We start from the raw sequence: 15,219 nt of genomic DNA, 5'->3' as shown, positions 1-15,219 counted from the left end.
TCACAGAAAACAAACTGTGGATCAATTATTCAGTGCCTTCCCTCTCCCTCATCCACTTCCTGATGTGTTATTAATTTTGCATGAGCCCCCTGCTTAGCCATTCATGCACTTAGAGTATAGAGCGCAAAGGCTTTCAGCACTGTAAACGACTGGGCACTTACTACGACCCTCTGCATAAGAGCAGATCCTGTTGACTTCAGTGGGAATCACTTGTTGGCAGCTGCATAATTGTTTTTAAAGCAATGTAGGTTTTTAACAAAAAAAGCAAACAAAAAAGGGAGGATGTGTGAGAAGGCCCAAAGAGGTTCCCCAAACAAAACACTGAAAAGTCATTCAAAGGAGCTGGAGCAATTACTTCAGTTGCCAAAGTAGTTAAGACCTGGCAAAAAGGTGATGGAGTGATCTAACCAAAAACTCTGGCAGAGAACAGTTGAGTGTACCGGGGAGTGTTCCTGCTCATTTGTGTTTCAGAGTAAGTGTCTTGCCTGGCCATCCATTACCTGATAACTTCCCTGCAGCAGCAGGAGCTCTATGAGACTCTAATTCTTGGGAGCAGTGAGAGGACTTCGCTGATGAAGGACACAGAGTTCATCCTCAGCGTGCAGTTGTGACTGTGTTCTCTCTAATTGCAGAGTAGTGGTGTGCTTGTATGAAATAGCTTTACATGTGCTGAAATATGTGCAGAAAAGAGTGTTTTCTGCAGGCCTTGCTACCAGTCTGGGCAGCAAGTTGGTCACTACTGTAATTTTTTATAAGCAGTGATTCCCAGCACTTCAATGAGTACCAAGTCCTGCTTTTGCCAGGCACGTACATAAGAACAGCAACTTAATAATACATCTGTGTTCGAGGGAGCTGCTAATGCCCAGCTCTAAAGCACCACTACTGATGTGCTCTACCAGTGGCCACATAAGAAATCTCCACATTTTATTAGTGGCATCTGAACTTTAACAACAGCTTAGGCTAAAGACAATAGCTTCTGTGTGAAATATATTCTATTACTGCTAATGCTGTCTTACCAAGTAAGCTAGTGTGTCGGAGAGAAGAATTTCTGTAAACAAAGCATAAAAGGTTTGTATATAAATCATGCCTGAAAATCAATTTACAACTGAATGGGGATTGAACATCTGGGTCTAGTTTTGTTTATGCTTTGGTGATTGATAGAGAAAAAGTAAAAACAGTCTAAGTGCAGAACTTGATGAATATTGCCTTTATTTCCTACTATTGGATTGTTTCAGCACTTTGTGGTAAAGCAGTATGAGTAGGTAGTTACAGTTTGTGCTAGTACCAATGGTTTCAGTACTGTTAAATGTAAACAACAAGAGCCAGCTTTCTTTTTGTCCTTGAGGAAGGCTTTAAAGAAATGTGAAACTGATTCTTACTGATGGTTTAGGGGAAAAAAATGGTCAAGGTTAACAATCCCTTGCTTTAGATTCATCTTACCACCAAGTGAGATGAAGAACTTTGAGCTGTTGCACTGAATCCTTAGTCTGCTACATTGTCACATATCTTTATGTGAAACATTAATCTCCAGAGCCAAAAATTGCTCCAAGGGTTTGGAGGAGAGTGCTGAGCCTTGCCTTTTCACCAGATTCAGTGCAAGGGAGTTCCCTAGGGGAAAGAATCTTGCTGTTATTTTTCCCTGTGGTGTGTGAAGAAACAATATATCAATACATCTACAGTTCTTATTAAACAAGTTGAAGTGTTAATGATACAGAAATGAAAAAAATGTATCTTTAAAGATCTTGTAATGTGGATTTCTGTTATCTTTGTGTGGATTAACAGTTTACCTAGAACAGTTTTGTTTTTGTTTTAAAATATGTTTGGCTGTGTTTTCTATGGTGTGAAAGATGTGATAAAAGGACATATTTGAATAATCTTTCATTTCTGCCTGGATGCCATACAGTTCAAAGGTAGTTTGGAGTTTTGATGGTTTTGTCCCAGAGGGCAGTTGAAGACAGAGTCCTTGCCAGCTAACCCAACTTAAAGCCTGTGTAAGATACAGCTTCATGGACTGACCCGGGGGCTGGTGAAGAGTGATATGGGAAGTGAACAACTTCCCTTGGGGAGGATGTGACTGGGAGAACCATTTTGCTAATGAAACATCAGACTGGTTTACCTGCCTTGACTTAAAGCCATATAGGGGGTATTATTTGTGAGTGATGTCAAACACCAATCCTGCAATTAGTATTTGGCATAATTAGTAATTTCTATGGACAGACCCAATCTGAAAAAAAGCACCTACTGTATACTGAGCAATGTCTCTTGGGAATATTTCATCTTAATTAGCTCAAATCTGTGGACACATTGTCATTTCCATATTGTTTTCAAAGTCTGATACCTTTGATCAACCCCAGGCTGCCTTAGGAAAGCCTAAGGTGAAAGGAACGTTGAAATCTGACCATTAATACTGGTCTGGTATGACCCAGTAGGAGTTTGTCTGGAATGGTATTTCTGCTGTACTTTGCTGAAGAGTAATAAAGGTGAGGTTTTTTCCTTCTCCCTTGAACTTTTGGGATGAATCTGTCTAGTGAAAATTTTTCTTTCTGGCTTAACCTGAGATGATGCCAGCAGTTTGTACTTCATGGTCTGTAAAATGTTACACAATTTCAAAATGAATTCTCAGTGATCGCAGTGGGAGTAGGGTGAGGTTTACGTGTTTGTTGTTTGTGCAGTGTTCCTAACAAATTATAATCATCAGTAAAATAACTGGAAGCAAAAGGAGTAAATCCTCCTAAGTTTCAAAGGTTATTATTGGAAGTAATTTTGTGAGATTATTAAAGGTAGCTCTGAAATTTTCAAGAAATTGTTACCTTAATGAAAATATATAATATAAATTATTGTTTTAAATCCAGACATTCACTATTAATCAGTTCCCTTAATATGGGTATTTTGTATTTAACATAAAAGGGAATGTTCTTGGATTTGGATAGGACTCAAGAATGAAAACTTGCACAGGGCTAGACAGAAAGTTGTTTTGAAGCTTTTATGGGTGATATGCTGTGAGGTGTTCTAGTCTTTTTTTCTGTGACGTCTAATATGCTTGGTTGAAGCATTTCTTCATATAGAAAATAAATAAAATAAGGTGTCACTGCCAAGGAGGACCTCATCCTTCTAGATATGCAACTAAGAGGCCATACCTGTGATCATGCTGGACCAGGCAATAGGTCTGTTACAGGTAAATATCCTCAGAAAGTGGCCAGTGGTAGAGAGCTGGTGAGAAGTGTAAGAAACAAGGCAGGTACATAGTGATAAATTTTAGGGAATATGCTCTGAATCCCCAGCCTTTCAGATCCAGAAGTAGTATCTTTGTACTTGGTATCACTATATGATTTTTTTCTTTGTAAATTTATCTGGTTGATCATTGAATATCTAATTTTCTGAAGTGAGTGACATCCAGTTGTTAGCTGTACCTTTTTTCTGTTAGTATTGGCTTTACTTTGGGAGAGGTGGAGTTCCAACAGGCATCTAATAAAGCATTCTGCAGCTTGGAGTCAATTAACTTTCATGTTCATCTGCTTAACTTCTGTGAAACCACAATGAAAATCCTGCATCTAAAGAATGTGGCCTAAAACACCTTTTATCTGCTCCCTGCTGTACCATGCTTCTGGCTTTTCCACATAATACCATTAAGAAACAAATTTTGGATGCCTTTCTTTTCAGTGGTTCAGATGGTTGAATTACAAATGTAGGAGGCGTGTAAAGTCAAGTGAGTGTACCAGTCCAAGGCAACTACAGCTGGATGTCACAGATGAAAAAGCTTGCTGCTGGGAAGAGGAGCTTTAAGTTTCCAGATGGTGACCTAGTTGGATCTCCACACAGCTCCTCCAGTTACAATGACATAACCATTTTCAGCCCAGGCCATGTGTAACAGCAAGACATACAGTTGGCAGTTTTTTATGTTGGCAGTAGGATATATAGTTGGCAATTCTTGCAGTTCTGTCCTTTTTCATCCTCTTTCCCGTGCTTCACAAAAGGAAGAAACATGCAAGCCTAAACTCCCAGAATCCTTATTTAATTCTGCCATTGATTGTGGTGCATTTTTATTAAGTAACAAAATAATGTACAAAAAATGAGAATTCTGTCATGGGCAGGTGAATCTGAAGGGTGTTCTCAGGTAGACACCAGACTATGCCTTCCTATGATTACTATTTTGAAGATTCCCGTAATTGTCTGTAACATAAAAGGTCAAATGTAGCACTTACCTGTTATTTTGGAAGGAAAGGTATAAAGTTCCTTTCTTGTCTGGGCTCCGATAAAGCTCCTAAACAAATGTGTGGGTTATGGGCTGTGCTGCCTAGGCTGTCTGTGAAGCAGAGATCAGTGTAGTGCTGAGAGTAGAACCACAAGGGGTTGCAAAAGGTAAATCAGTGGCCAGGCAGGAGAGTGAAGTCATTGGTGCTGTAGAAGTGTGACATCTGGAAGGTTGTGTTGTAGCCCAAGAAAATTTGTTAATCCAGGCAAGTTTATAAGAGTCATCTTATCTTATACCACAGCACTGGACATCTGATAAATGAAATGTCTTTTCTTGTTTATTTGTATAGTAGTCCTGGGAAGGAGGGTGTCGTGGATGACAACTAGTATTGACTGGCTGATGAAGAGAGAGGCAAGAGGGCAACATAAAACCCGATAGCATGGTCAGATCCTTTAAAGCTAGGATCAGACCATACAGAGACTGACTTCAGATTTAAGCTAGTTTACTAGGCTTGAGAATAAGAAAAAAAAAAAAAGCTTACAGAGTTCTAAGACTTTTTGTTTTACTTAAAAATAATAAATGAGTGCTTCTGAATGTCTTTGTAAGTTCTTATTCCCAGGGCTCAGGTCCATGATCTGATTCCCTTAGGAACTGGATTTCCAAGTAAAGAAAAAGGAAAAGCCCTGAGAAAACAGTTTGGTAGCTGTTCATCATGAAATCTGTTTTATTTGCTGCATGGCGATCTATTTTGGAAGTACTTCAATGAAAAGTTGGGCAATGGAAGGCCTAGCATTTAAATGTGTATCACTTTGATTGGTTGTTTTGGTTTTCTTAAGTTTTTAGGTGTGTGGTTTTGTGTGGTTTTTTGAGGGGCTGAATGGTTTTGGGATTTTGTTTTGTTATATATGTGTGAAGTACTTGGATTAATTCCTGGTTTCTTGGCAGCAACGAAGAGTTGTTCCCTCTCTGCCCCATCGTTGTTGCTCACTGTGTAATTGTGTTCTGCATTGTGCCTTGATCTTGCGTATGGTACATTCTATTGAAAGAGAAATAAACCCATCTTGCGTATTGAATTTAATGCTATAGGCTAGCTCTACTTCCAAAAGTGACATTGCTAGAAAACCGTGGATTTTTCTAGCATTAATAAAATTGAGTGTGGGCAATGTATGTTAGCACACTTACTTATATACATATATATACAAGTCTGCTTGTGTGTGTGTATATGTATATATTTTAACTCTTTTTCCTTGTTCTATTTTTTCCCTTCTGCTCCATACCAATACTGCTGAAGCTGTTGTAAGAGGACAGCTTTTGCTCTTGCCAGCCAGAATCTGTTTTTGCAGTGAGGGGTCCCTGCTGGGGAAGCCTTTCTTTTCCTGCTCTTTCTTGTCTCCGCAGGGTAGCATGCATAAGGACTGCCCTCCCGTCTGCTCTGCTGACAGCCGCGCCTTCTCTGCTCTGGCTGTAGCAGCTGCTGCTCCTCAGCCTGACTGAGAGAGCATAAATTAAAGTACAAAGGTCTCCTGTGGCCACTCTTGGCTGGCAGTGCAATGGCAGATCAGACCTTGCTACATCATCTTCACTTGACTTTCTTCTTTTTCTTAAGAATTTCCTTTGCGTTTGTCTCAGTCACAGTATTTTGCCACTGAGCTGAATAGAAGCAGCAGTCCAGTAACTCTAAATGTTTTATGTACTTGTGTCACTGGAGCAGTTTGCAGAGAAAAGAATCAGTGATGTGGGTTTTACCAAAAGCTCAAGTCTTTCTGCTTTTCATACTGCTTGGAAGAGATAAACTGTTTGTGTGCTTTTCATAGGTGCTGAAGATCTAGGGCTAATTCCTGTTCTCATCTCCCCACGAAGTCAGTGGGAGTGTTAGGAACAGCAGAACCATTGTGCTGCCATTGTGTGTGTGTGACTGAGGGCACAGCACTGAGCATGAGTATTTTCTCCAGTGGGCTTTTATTGTTCTGCAACCTGGTATCTTACAATGCTCATATTGGGGGTCTCAACCCCAGAGGGTGGAGAGGGGGCTACTTAGTGATGGGATGGAATGCCATGCCACAAAACTGGCTATGTGGAATTCCTGACACAACTGTTTTGGTTTTTTTTTTGTTTTTTTTTTTTTTTTTTTTTTTTTTTTGTTTGTTTGTTTGTTTGTTTGTTTTTTTTTTGTTTTGTTTTGTGAGGGAGCTGTTTTGGGTTGTTTTGTTTTTGCCCTGTGCTTGTCTGACATAGCAGAAGTTTTTTGGCTCAGTGTGCTTTAATATGAGGACTGTTCCTTGTAGGTGGTAAGTGGTGAGTATTTTTATGATTATTTTTAATTGTTTTATTTAAGTAACTTTGTCTGCTTCCCCTGCTTTTTCTTGCCTTAGACCCTACAGGCTGGTTTGGCTTATTGGGCTTTTGGCTTATGCACTCTTTTTATAGAGTGCTCACATTTTAGCTAGTCTTCTTATCTGTTTCAGAGTTTGAATTCCAACACCTTTATGGGAAAAAATTAAACTGACTAATATTTTGAGTGTTTGTTTTTTATTTTTTTAACCCTTCTTTAAATATCTTTTTTTTCCTTTTCTTCCCCCCCCCCATTTCTTCCCCACCGTGGAATGCACGTTAAACTTGTAAACTCTTGTGTTGTAGCTTCTGTCATGTTTGGATTTGTCTTCAGGGCATTGTCAGGATTGGAAGGCAGCCCTAAGGAAAAGCATTTCAGTAAGTGGTTCATTTTCAGTCCCTGAAAATCATGTAAGAAATGAGAACCTGCTCTTTTTTATTTCCATTTGTATAATTGTCAGCTAGTCCTCAATGCAAGTTTGTTCAGGTCCTCTGCTCATTTTATCCACTGTTCTCTGGATTATGGATGTGGAGGTTCTCCATGATTTGTGCAATGACTCAATTGTTTATTTTTAATGTAGATATGTTTTGGCTTTAAATGCAAGGCTCTGCAACAGTGAATGTTACAGCATGAATACAGTCTTATCATACTTAGTAATATTCCACACTGTGAAAGCCTAAAAGCAAAACATGCCTAAGCTTAGAACCTTTTTATCTATAGTTGTATTACATATAAAATGTCTTGATTTCTATAGTTGACTTCATGGGTTTGGAGGGAGGGAAGTATCAGGACTTTCTCATGCTGTTCCTTTTATCATGCTGATTAGGTAAGTGAAAGCTACCATGGTGGTGGGACAAGAGGACAGCATTGTGCAAGTGAACTGTTGAATGAAAGCAAAATGTACAGGTGATGAAAAATATGTGTGTCCTTTTTCTTCAGTAAGTTGCATGCTAGTAGCAGGTGCAGATGAAGAGATGGCATCCTGTATATTTGCATGTCACACAGAGCAGGATGAGTGGGACAGCAAGTGGCTGTGTGTGCAGCATCCACGCAGTGGCGGAACACTTCTGTAGCTGTTGGTAACTCTGCCCTGTAACTCCACCCCAGCAACCAATAGTGGGTCTGGGATGTGAACTTGCCAGCCAGGGCTTGCCTTGAGTAAACTGGGCTCTGCTAGCTGCCTTTCTGGAGAGCTGTTGTAACTGCAGGTTGACTCTTCCTTTCTTTTTTTCCCCTCTTCTTTTTATCTTGGACAGTGAGCTTTTTACAGGGTGGGGATGAGAAGTATTCTGTGCATTGATTTGTTGTCTGCTTAATTCTGATCAGTTCAAGAATATTTTGGTACAAAGAGTCCAGGGTGTGGTGAGATGACCCAAGAAGTTTGTTAAGGACATGTGAAGTTAATTGCAGGAATTCTACTGTTGCTGTCAGCTGATGGTGCACACTTTTTTTTTTTTTTTTTGGTTCTGAAATGGTATTATCCTTGAATACATTTTTGTGAATCACTGTCACTTGACTTGCTTGTGGGTTCAGAAGATTGATCTTTGCGTAAAGCTCCTCCTGTCCTTTCCTGGCTGATTAAATAACATTTTTCTGAACTTTTGGCATATCTTTGTGTTTGCCTTATCCTTTAAAGGGGAGGAAGAGAACCAAGAAACATATCTACATCCTCTTCTTATTTAATCCCCTAACTAAAAAATGGACATGAAGAGTTCACAAGGGCATTTTTGATATTAGTGCTGCTCTCTTCTGCAGGCAATAAAATAAGCAAATGGGAGCAGTAGCTGAAGTACTTTTTAGACTGTAATTGTCTACTATTGTACTGTCGTTTGCAAAGATTGTAGAAGCAATATAAGTAGCATTGGTGGTGATTTCTTTTTTTCAGGCATTGTTCTTTCCACCCTCAGTTATAACCAGTGCCCTTTAATTGCAGCTCTCTGTCTAATATGAGCTGAAGAAGGTCAGTGTTAGAGAGGGAGGGTGGAGCTACAGTGTGGAATTCATTGGCCTGGCACTGGTGTGATTCAGCTGACAGCTTTTATGTTGGCTGGCATGGCCCTTTCACAACATGAAATACTTTGTTCATTTGTTAGTATTGTGCTGGGTGTTTGCAATGCTTTCAAACAGGCTGATCATAAGATTTTGAGTTTTTTGACACTTGGTTGGGGCTGACTGTTCTGGCCTATGTACTTCTGTGGGTACTGTAATAATACAAATAACTGTGCTTCTCATTCTGACCAATTATAGTATTGAAATGTCATTTTAAGTGTAACAGTGAAGAACACATTAGTAAGAAAGAATAAGGCATGCAGCTGTTGGGTTGTTTTCTTTTTTGACAGTGACCTGCTTAATCTTCCCAGGACCTTCAATTTTTTCATGGCAGCTTGGGAAACAACTGCTGATAGATTGTTTACCTTGAGGACATTGAGAAGTATTGTTCAAAAGGGTAGTTTGTTCTGTTCTGTTTCCTCTACTTCCTACAGCAGTGAGGCTTGGTCTGGTTTCTGTGCTAAAAAGCCAATTACTCTATGTCTCTCTTACAGGCTATAGACAAACACAGTGAAAACTTGCCCAGGATTTGGTAAGGTTTTGGACTGAAATAATAGGTTTTGGTTTAGTGTGGCTTGCTGTTGTCAGTGCTTTGGTCAGAATTGGGTAGGCTGTGCAAGATAGCTGGCTAGTTACAATATGCTTGCATTAAGAATATTTATTTTGGCATTAAAACAACATGTATGTTCATGTTATAAGTAAAGTCCTTTCTTGCTAATTTTGCATTTGTTCCTAAAAGGCACTGTACTTCAGTGGTGCCTGTGGAAAAACAGAGATCATTTAGTTTTGAGCAGTTACTGAAAAACTAATCCTGTACTCCAGAGTATAATGAGTTGTGGATTCTTTATGCCATTAAGTGAAATATGACTGGTGACCTACTTTATTTGCGTATTTAACATACTGGATACTTTTTGTTAATGGGGTTGGTTTTTTTTTTTTTGCTTTTTTTCCTAGGAAACAAATGCCCTGGTATACTGGAGAACAGCTACTGTATGGAGACTGCTGCCTGTCTGAGCATTGTTCTCTTATAGGTGGAAGGCTTTAAAGAGGAAAGAGCTGGAGTTTCCAAAACCATCTTTATTAACCAAAATAGTGCAAGGATGTGTTTCAGACTGCTGTGCAACTTGTCAATGTATTTGTGTTTTTCTCAGTAGGAGTATCTGTGTTGTATTGGCTTATCTAGTAAAAGTGCTGTATATGTTCCCATTGAAGACATATCAAAAGAAACTGAATGAGTAACTAATAAATGGTTGTTCTTGTCATCCTTCCTGTAGATGCATATTTCTAAAAGTATTTTATTTTGAATTATATGGAATGGAAACAATAATGCAGAATTTGGCATAGAGTAGACTTCAGGAAGTAGTATTTTGTTACTGGAGTAGGTAAAGAGAGGGGTGGGAAACCTTTTAAATGTAAAAATTGTCTCAAATTTGTTCTGCTGCTGACTTTTTTATTTTTTAGCCCAGTGTTTATTGTTGCAACATTAAAAAAATAGATGTGGTTGTTGCAATGTTAAATTTGGAGCTGTGATGGTGGAATGGTGTTAGGATTGGTAATACTGAATGTTACTAAGTGGTGAACAAAAACTGGCTCACTACTTGAATTGTTAGGTGAACTAATGAGTGGTTAGGAGTGTGTTGTTGAGTTTTGAGAATGCTGAGCACATTGGAGGAGAAATAATAAGGGAGAATCTGTGAGCTTTTGGTAGTGTGTGACAAATAAAGCTAAGTTCGTAACTTTGAAAGTGCTGCACAATTCCCCTTCGTTCTTTCTGTGCTGACTTCAAAAACTCAGGTAAGGACCAATGCTCAGTGGTAGCTTAGATGCAGGTAACTTACAGCTGCATCTCTGGGAATCTGTGACTTACTCTGTTGCTTCCAGACTGCTTGAACTGAGTGTGTAGCATGCGGTGCCAGTATCAATACACACAGCACTGGTGCCTGAGTTGTGTGCTGCAAGGGCTTGGTGCTTGTTATTCTGATAATTTTCTCTTCTCTTAGTCTACAGCATGTTAAGAAGGAAATAGTGGCAGGACAAGAGAAATCCGTGTAGCTCTGCAATTCCTTGTCAGGGCTTTATTTTGGGCTGCCTTTATTCAGCCCCTTGCTGAGGGAAGCACAGGTAGCCGACAATAGCAGTGTATGACCATGAGCTGCCCAGAAAGGGGAGCAAAATAAGGGGATGTGCTGGGGAGTGGAGCTTGTTTGCTTGCAAGTGCTTGAGGATTTGAGATTCAAGAGGTAATTTTGTCCATATTTGCCAGTAGTAGGGATATAATGCATACTTCTTGCATTCTCTAAGGGTTAGAACTTTCAAACAGCTAAATATCCTTTAAAAATTTAAAAATTTAAAAATTGTCTGTTTTGTAATTAAAGCATTGAAGTTTTCAAAGTAGGACTTTGATGCAAAAACTGGGGGTGAAAGGAGAGTGAAGCAGAGTTGAAACCATGTCCCTAAGTGCCACATCTACCCTATATTTTGTGGTTGATTGCTACAATGGAACATATTTTGTGACAAGGGAAAGAAATTATTTTTCTTATGAGAAAGCTCTTTTTGGGGTTAGGGGGAGGTTCAGATTGTGTGGTAAGTTCTGCAGATGGATCAGATGGTCATTTCCACAGGTGATCCTCATGTAGCTTATCCAGTGTTTTTGCCTAGTGGAAAGAAGGTAGGTGGCTGACATTTCTCTGGATGTTCAATACCAACATCAACCGCTTCATGAGTACCTGTTCCTACTTGTGCTTGGTCAAAAAGATAACTGACTGCTAATAATAAAAGATTTTACTGTGTTTTTGCAGGTTTTTTTTGTTACTTTTTAAAGAAAGTTCAAGTTTCCAAACTCCACATATGCCAGCTTTTCTGATTTGAGATTACATTATGGCACTGCGCCTCTTCACTAGTTACCAGTAAATCTGATCAAAGTAGATCCAAGTCTGAAGACACAAGTATTGTTTATTAATCTCTCCAAGTGTCTGATGTAAGTTCTTAGTGAAAGCAGCTGTATGTGATGTGATCTGGACCTCCTGCAAGAGCTGTGTGCCAGTGGAACTGCTGATTTTCTTATCTGACTTTGTGTGTGTAAAATAAGACTTTTTCAACAGATGGACTCAATAATAGGCAAACAATTTCAGATTTCGACACAATACATAAAAGAAATCTACTTCTCACACAGTTAAGGCATCTAAAACAGATTTTCCACCTCTAAGGTCTAGAGAGAGGGAGAGGAAAAAACCCAGATATAGGTGTTGTAGACCTCTTGAAGGTCTACAGAACAACTGAACTGTCCCTTTGTGTGATAAATACTTAGCATGTGAATGAATAAATGATTTCATGAGAGGTTGCTGGTTAGCTTGCTCTGTTCCCCCAGTGATTGTGAGAGAGTCTTTGGGAGAACTCTGTGCCTGACTATTGAGTTATTAACACTCATGGATGTTAATAACTATTGAGTTATTAACACTCATGGATGCAGCAACTAAAACTGCACAAAGTGGAGGGGCCAAGCATCTAGGAAGGAAGATCTTGTAATTTCAGCTGGGATTAAAGCCTGTGAGCAGTGACTATGGCAAATTTTGCAACGTGCCATGTTAATTTAACCATAAGAGTCCCTGTTCTATGAGTACACTAGTGAACACTGTTACAAACTATTTTCTTTGAAAATGCTGGATGCCCTCCCCTCCCCAAACCCAGTGCTTATCTCTGTTGCCTTTCTCATGGTCACTTTTTGAGAGAAGGTGGAAGGAGGTTCTGGTGAACAAAGTGGCAATTGCAAATAGGACTGTAACTTCTGTCTCTGCATTAAGTGTTCCCATCTGTTGGATCTTTAATACTTCTCTTGTTTCACTTAGTGTAGGTTTTTCTGGATAATACATGTCATGCACATTTATTGTTGCTCTTAGAGCACTTACATGCAAGTGTAAAAACTCTGAGCTGTGGTGTATTAGAGGTACTTGTGTAAAGCAGTATTTGAGTGTACACAAATGCAAAGTAAAGGCACGCTCTGTTGTGGAACATTTAAATGTGCCACTTAGGCAAGATCTCAAGTGTTGTAGAAAATACATGTGGAAATGTTTTAAGAGTTCATTACATAACTAGGGCATCTGATTATTGTTATTCAAATCTCTTCTCACAATAAAAGCCAAAAACTTGTAGAGGAGTTGTCCTTGTATGTTATCATCATCCCACTGTTTCATAGTGCTGTGTAAATTCAGAGCAGCACTGATGCAGCATTAAGGTGCTTCACTCTTAGTGGAAAGTTATTATTTAATTTAGTTTCACTATGCTTTTCATTTTATTTAATGATATGAACATAGGAAATTTTCCTTTTTTTTCCCTTTTAGTAAGGAAATTCAGATTTGAAAATCTGGGATAGATGTGTACATAAGGAAGCAGTCACTCCAAATATCATTCTGCCTTGTTGGTTATACTGCAGGATGATTTCCCTGGGCTTTCCCTTCTGTTTGTTACCTACTGTAGCTTGATAAGGAGAACCAAAATGGACTTCAGCGGGCTCCTTCCTTGAGCTCTGTTTGTACCCTGCAACCGCAAGGACCATGAAGAGGCCAGCTGGACACTTAGAAATGTAGGAAAGGATATTGGAACATAATCAACAGAGTTTCTTAAATCTGCTAAGATTACTCACCACTGCTAAAGTTAGCTTTTGTCTAAGGTTTTGGAAACCAGGTGCTCTGAGGAAATGAAACTGCTGACCAGCTAAAAGAGCAGTGTCAAGCAGTGGCTACAGCTGTCCCAGGCTGATGTCAGCTGGCACTGGTGATGTGGGAATGTATTCTCACAACAGCTGTAGTGTTACTGGGGTCCCTTGGTGTGGAGTGAATTGCATGTGGCAGTGCCTGCTGGGAAAGATCACTTTCCTTACTGGGGTTCCTTCTGTGGTGTTGGAGGACATAGTAATGATAGGAGAAGTAGAAGATAAGGGCTCTGCTCTAGTGTGCTGGTTATTTTTGTTTTCTTCAGCACTGGTGACTCATATGTTGATCAAAGCTTTAGTTCTGCTAAGTGCCGAGTGTGCAAAATTAATGCTTAAGTTTTACATCTAGATCATTGTCATATGATCTAGTGGCTGCAGAACAGATCAGCAAGAGAGTAGCGAGGTACAAATGACACGTCTGCTCTTTTAATTCAAAGTACTTGATCATTAGGACTCCTAAGTTCCAAATCTTTGTGTAGTAATAATACTGCTTTTTCATGATGTTTCCAGTTAGATTCAGTAACTTCTTGCAGAATGAAATAGAAAATCCTGTCTGCGTTAATCATGCTTAGTTTGTTTAGAGGAGCATCCTTTCAGAAAAAAATTTGGTGAGTTTTAGTTCTGTGTTATATGAAGTGACTGTCTTGGTGGCAGATTCTCCATCTGCTGGCAGGCGACACTGATAATTGTACTGGTGTCACTGTTGGTTTGACAGCTCTCTCAGCTGAAATGGTAAAATAATATAGGTTGTAAATGTATTGTTATGTCTTATTTTGTTTCCTTTGAAAATGACATAATTCATGGTTCCAGTTTAGAGAACAGCTAAAGAAAGTAGTGTCTTGAGGAGGAAGCAACCTCTGTGCCAGGGTGGAGGAGGAATGAGCATTGCAGGGAAGATCTGAGGCTTAAGAACTGTTGCTGATAAAAGGCTACTTGAATAGGCACAGACCAAACCCTGCCAGAAAGCACATCAGTATGTGCCCACATATTCCTGGAAAGGAAATCAGCATCAACTATAAGATAATGTAGTGGAGGTTCTCTGTGGTGCTGTCAGTTTTCTGATTGCAGGCTAAATGCGGTGGTGCAGTGAATTTGAAATGGGAGGAACTTAGAAAGATTGCTTTTGCGTGCAGATGTCAAACATCACGCAGTTATCACAAGTTTATTGAAGATTGTTTTTAATGGGAGTATTAAATCTGTTATGCTTTGCTTGCTTTTTAGCTACCTGTATTTCAGGCTTGTCCTCACTTTTTTTTTTCCTCTCCATTTAATGCAAGTTGCTCAGTGCAGGACTAAATAATTATTTTTTACTCTCAAGTAAATTGCTGTGTATTAGTAGTTATATAGTGAGATTTATTTTATTCCTTGCTTCATTCCAGTGTATCATCCGTTCTTATGCCATGTAAACCCCTGCATTTCAGCTTTGTTTTTCAATCTGCTTTGACCTTTTTTTAAATGCAACTGGCATTTTTACCTTGTATCTTAGAGAGTTGAGTGATTAACCTGCAGAATAGCAAGTGTGATTTGGGTTATTTAGACACAAAATTTTTGAGATACCTTTTTTAGGATTTCACTAGTGCGTGATTTTTCTTTTTCTTTTGCTTGCACAGTAGCTAGTGCATGCATACTGCATGGGATAGGACAGGAAGGTTCTCTTACTTTTAGATCAGATTCTCCTCAGCAGAATTGCGGGGAAGAGGGAATTGGTGCTTTAAATTTGCTGCAGTGTGGATGACTTTACTGACATGTAGCCATGATCATGAATTAAGTGCATGAACATTGCCAAGAGAGAGGTTGTGTGGCTGCTGTGCTGCCCTTTCACTTTCATTGTCTCTTGGTGGCACCCCAACCTACTGCTGGGGACAGGTGATGTTTGTGTTCTACCTTCACTTTGAACCTGGAGTGGTTGGTGTTCATCTGTGTTCACTCATTCTCTTC

At 39.4% G+C, this 15,219-nt stretch overlaps 1 protein-coding gene and 1 long non-coding RNA gene across 6 annotated transcripts in view; both read left to right on the top strand.

The window, feature by feature from the left end:
• The window catches only part of TSPAN5 (tetraspanin 5), an 85,260-nt gene that overhangs the window by 13,478 nt on the left and 56,563 nt on the right, over positions 1–15,219 (top strand). The window lies entirely within an intron of this gene.
• Positions 7,688–9,846, top strand: LOC128806689 (uncharacterized). The gene is made up of 4 exons (XR_008436907.1): positions 7,688–7,732; positions 8,864–8,970; positions 9,068–9,105; positions 9,528–9,846. It is a non-coding gene; the product is annotated as an uncharacterized LOC128806689 (long non-coding RNA).

This window comes from Vidua macroura, chromosome 4, assembly GCF_024509145.1.
Source record: "Vidua macroura isolate BioBank_ID:100142 chromosome 4, ASM2450914v1, whole genome shotgun sequence".
NCBI lineage: Eukaryota > Metazoa > Chordata > Aves > Passeriformes > Viduidae > Vidua > Vidua macroura.
Note: the sequence above shows the minus strand (reverse complement) of the source record. Positions and strands in the feature narration are given on the sequence as shown.